This window comes from Neodiprion fabricii, chromosome 2 (assembly GCF_021155785.1).
Source record: "Neodiprion fabricii isolate iyNeoFabr1 chromosome 2, iyNeoFabr1.1, whole genome shotgun sequence".
NCBI classification, from domain to species: domain Eukaryota; kingdom Metazoa; phylum Arthropoda; class Insecta; order Hymenoptera; family Diprionidae; genus Neodiprion; species Neodiprion fabricii.
In genome coordinates, this window is record NC_060240.1 from 11282861 (window position 1) to 11288491 (window position 5631).

Sequence of the window (5631 nt, forward strand, 5' to 3'; positions counted from 1 at the left end):
CGTGTGCATCTACACGATTCCACTTCGCATTCCAGCCGGCGGTTAACCGCGAGTGAATGACGTCCTTCTATTCGCGATCGTCGCCACAACTGTCGAGGCACTTCCGATTCCGGCAAGGAGAATCGTCTCGTCTCGAAATCTCTAGCAGTGGGGAAGTTTCTTTACCACTCGGCAATTGCTCTGATGATAATCGATGTTGAATTTTCGAGAATTCCTAACTGGCGAAAAAAAAGCGGAAAGAGATGTTTGAGCGGAAGCAAAATTTGTGTTCTAAACGAGACGAGAAAATTCTTGACGCGAGCTTTCGACCGAAATTCTGGACAACGTGTAACAGATATCTGAAAATATTATAGAACCGAAATTCTAGGGGGTATAATTCTCTAGAAAATAGTTATGAAAATTATAAAACTGTCTATTTTAGTTTAGCCACTATGAGCGATCAAAGTCGACGATGGATTATGACGAATAATTTGTTCATACGTTTCACACGATAATTAAACTTTTCTATTTGTAGAAAACAATACCGTCCTGGGTATGGGCCCTCCTCGGAACATTTTATTGTTAGTTTAAACACGACTTGACGGAGACTTAGACGAGGAGAAGAGTGAAAGTTGGAACGGAGGTCCTTGTGCGATGTCCTGGATCAACTAGCGTGTCCTAGTTTTCTAGTAATTTTGTATTAATTTAATTTAAGATTAATCACCCGTCTAAATTAAAAATAATGTCGGTTGAAAGCATATTCTCGTAACTATTTACGGGTGCTTATTTTATGTTTTATGTACTTCTAATTTCCGGCTGTTGATGCAATTTGATTTCGGGAGTGCGATTAAACTCCCACATGTTGTTGTCACTTTTACGTTAAGATTTTAAAATGTAAAAAGTTCTTGAGATGTTACTGTTTATGGAAGTATTCAGTAATTCTTCCGTGTCGTCTCTAATTCTTTTTTTTTTTTTTTTGTATTAGATTAATAAAAATTACCCATACCTAGGGCCGAAAATTTAAAAAGTAACAGCCTGTTAAATAAAATTTCAGGTCAAGATTCCTGTTTCCAATAAAACTTTTCTTTTCTTATTTTCCTCCTGAAGCGAAAACTTGGATGCTGATGAAACTCCGAACACTCTTTTCGTCACGAAATGATTCGGGTTTCCCAATTTTTACGGTAACTATTCGCGTTCAATGATTCGACTTATAGAAGCTGTTTATCCTGAACATCGTCAGCATCCGCATTAACGCCTTTGGGATCTCTCAGCAGCTCTTCAATGTTGTTTGCTTATTACTATGCTGATTATTACTTCGCAGAAAATGCATTACTAGGAAGGTTTAACCCACTCGTGGCTCAATCGACATATTCAATATTAATTGAACACACATCCGATGGGAAAGATAACTGCAGAAAAAGTTTCGACGAACGCACAATCAGACTCTTTATCATTATCAGGGCAAAAAATACCATTCAATACGAATTAATATTTCTAGTTTAGTCCTGACGATCGAAAAAATTATAAAGATTGTTTTAATTCCCTGCATCGATATACACGAACAGTAAAGCCATTGATCTTAATTTTTGATCAACGTTTTCAGTTTAGTGCAATTATTTATTGCAGACTATCCACTGAATTTTATCCACGATTAACGGTCAATTCTTCTGAACCACGAGAATAAACTTCTTGAACAACAAATATCCGAAAGAGATTAGATGTGATTGCTCTTCTTATTTTTCAAGGGTAAACAATTTCGAATAGTTCAATGTTTAATGTCTTCACAGGGTAAAGTTTTCGGTATTACCCGAGACTCCTGAAAGCATCTCAGCTGTGAGTTATAATGTATATTGTACATTCGTAGACGTGCAAAGTTGCCGCATCTCAGTTTCCCATTGTGGTGTTTTTAAATGCTAGTGCAGCATTCTAATCGCTGACAAGTACGCGTGAATTATGTCATCCGCTTTGAGGCAACTGCCGCGAAACTGACTTATGAACATAGAAACTTACAATTAGACTTGGAAACTTGGGTTTACTCAACAAAGGTGAATTCCAGTTTTCAAAAATATCCTGCGGACTTGCATTTTCGAGGTAACATCCAGCATTACGTCACCTCACTGTGTAACAGTCGATTTATTTTGTTGTACAATATTGTTCGTTTACTTCTTAAATTCCTATTTCCCTGTCTTCCGCTAATTATAATGATTAATTATTAGTACACATTTCCTGCCAATCGTGCATATTTCGGTAGCGAGGCATTCAGGATCTTGAAACAATTAGAAAGATTAACGCGTCTATGTATCTACGTCACAGGTCAAGTCCTACCTCAAAAGATATCTCCAGAAATGGCGCCAAATTTCAAATTCTGTCCAGTAACTTCAGTTGGCGTAGAGAGGTCCCTTTAAGCCTACAAATTGATGTTAAGTGACAAATGTTACTAGTTTCCTCTGGAAAATTTAAGAAAGTACGCGATTGTATATTGTTACAAGAATTATAATCGATTGATTCGAATGATTGGTAAAAATAAACAAAAATCCAAATGAAATTTAGCATTTTTGTAGTACATATCTTGTGCTTATTTAACCCTTTTCACAGTATATTTACATGCATATTTTGCCATTTTGTTAATGCATGTAATCCGTTGTCCGATTGTTACTAGCTTGATGATTTTGTAAAAAAAATTCTGAACTGTAAAACGGAGGTGTCAAAGTTTACGAGCTTTCTTTTACAAAATATAATATAATTTGGACAAAAATCTATTTCAACGAACTTGCGAAAAATAATTTTTTCAACAAAATAAACTTTCGCAGAGTGATATTGGGAAAATAATTCAAAATCGTTTATTCTCGACTCTCCAAATCAAAAGTTAACAAAGTTACATTTCATTCGTTTATAAAAATACATATAATTTGAATACATTCTTCACTTTGTATAATTCACATAGAAATTATTCGAAATTTGTTTCGTCGTTATCGGTGAAAAAAAAAAAATTTACTTTTCTATTTGAGATGTTATATTTTTTGGCAAAGATACTACAGTTCTATTGATGTAAACTTTTGTAATCCTCAAAATCCTAACTCTACAATGTCCACGTCACTCTGTCGAAAATTTCTGATCATGAATCTTTCGTTTAAAGGGATAAGTTTTTTTTGAGAATCTTCAGACTCCAACATTGCTATATGCGATTATACATATACATATAAAGAAGTGCAGCGTATATTCGCAGTTTGCATTTTTGTCCTTAAAGAAACTCCACCGCGATTTAAAATGATTAATCATTTTCTCTCGATGTCTGCTCGAGAAATCTGCTCCAACCGCCTTGAAATGTCAGCCTCATTAACGCCGCACTTTATCCGGACATGAAGTGAGAACGCGGTTTACAATCAAGTAGGAAAATCCACCATACGCAATACAGCGATAAACTAGATAAATAATGTTTGTTCGCAGATTTTACGAGTGGTTTCTGTTCATCTTTTTTTGTAAACGATGTTCTCAATGTTTAACGATATCAATCGAAAAACCAAACAATATAATCGAAAATGGAAAAATTTTCAAAATAGTAATTGAATTTTTGACAAAAATTTTACGCACAAATAAGATGAAATACTACTTTGTTACAAAATGATTGGAGAATTTTGAATCATGAGTTTTCACTCATTGCATTTTTTTCCACAACGTTAAAAAATATTCTGAATACCGGAAACTTTAAGGTATACATATTTCATAATTATTTGGTAAACCGTCAAAAAAATTGGTAACACAATGCTTTTAATTTTTCTCAAGCTCTTAATTTATCCTTTCAACAGTTTTAAAGTTTCTTAAATTTGGTTCTTATTTCGCCTCCTTGAATTCCAGCGTGAATAATTACATTTTTTTTATCAATGTATGTCCATGTTCGATATTATAAAAAAATCTTAATTATCTTAATCCAACGTCTGGTTTATAGGTGTATTTGTCATAAAAAAAAAAAAAAATAGAACGCGATTATGAAAAATACATATGGTGAGTCAACTCAATCCTCAGAAATGCTGAAGTCATTTATGCGACCAACAATAAACCATTCAAGTCGTCTGTACTGCGTCATCAATTTTTAGGGTGTGACGAAAGAATTTTTTTACACTATATATATAAATTAACAATCAATGAATAAATTTCTTTAGGAAATAACAAAGTTATATTCGCGTTGCTTTGTTTTTTTTTCGTTCTGCAATATGTCAAAATTCCCTAAAGTTTATTCCGAAGTCCTCTGCGGAACTCCTAAGACTCGTGTGAAATTTCATGGTATAATAATATAGTAGTCGATAAACAATCACAGAATTCAACCACAATATCAGCAAGATTAATAATTGCAAAAACTTCGAACTTGATCTTACCCTGAATAATTCACTCAAATGATATAATAACTCGTGAAAAAATTTAGGAATATATTTTTCAAATAATTGTCAAAACTGAGAAACTTTCCTGGATGGATTGAAAAATTTCAGTAATATTTTTATTTGGAAATAATACAAAATACTTCCATAAATAAATAAATTTATGCTGTAAACTTTAGCAGACTTTGAATTAATTTCCGTAACAATGAAATACGAGTGAAATATATAAACCAGAATTTATGGTAATTATGATTAAACTGACTCGTTGCTAATTTTTTTTTAATTGCTCCGAATCTAGTCAAGATTCCAACGATGCACCGACTGCGAAATGTTACGAAATTTTCACCGACCACGAATTCCTTTCACTGCATAGATAAGATGAAAAATAGGTCAAAGTAGCGAAAGGTCCAGATTGTATCTCGGCATGAAACCGGCCAATCCTTAATTGCTAAGATCCACATAATTAATGGCAATCCAGTGTTTGTAAATCACTGAGCAAAGAGTGCCATTATTGCGTTACTCAATGCCAAAAAATAAGTATATAATAAACCGAAGCCCGAATTTATGCCGATCGCGATTCGCTTTCAATACGAGCCCTGGCAAAAATGATCCTCGACGTCATTAGTTTGAGAAATTTCTAAAAATTCATTTGGAACGTGAATTTCTAAAAAGTTATGATTTCTTAGAGTTTGGTAGAAATATCCGAATTTATATGGCTGAAATAAATTTTGGCAGATTTGTGCGAAATAGCTTGATATTTTCTGAAAATTTCCGTTAAATATTGTCATGACTCTGACAGTTATGTTGAAAATATTCTACCGATATGTTCGATTTTTTTCAACTACATTTCGGAATAACTAATGTCAACTGTTTCCTAAATATCTTATAATTTTCGTACAAAATAAAAGTCATACGGAAGTTTCCAAAAAATTCCTCGAAAACTTTGTGCACATTTGAAAAATTTCTCGACAAAATTACGAAGCAGTTCGGACGTTCAATTTCAATACAAACGTGATTCGCTTTCGTCGTTACACTGACTTTGAATCATCCGATTTATCGGCAAAGTGGTTTTTACAATGTATTGTTCGTCTCAGCCCGGGATTTAATGCAAATACAAACAGCATTAGTGCATTAGAGCAGGCAGGTATATAAATTGCGTAAATCCTCTTCAAGGAAAGATATGTGGTCATCGGGATCCTGCTTTTTATCGTTGTTTTTCTGTCTCTCGTTTTTTATTTATTTTTTATTCTGCATCCTTGTCGCGTTTCTAAGTGCGTTC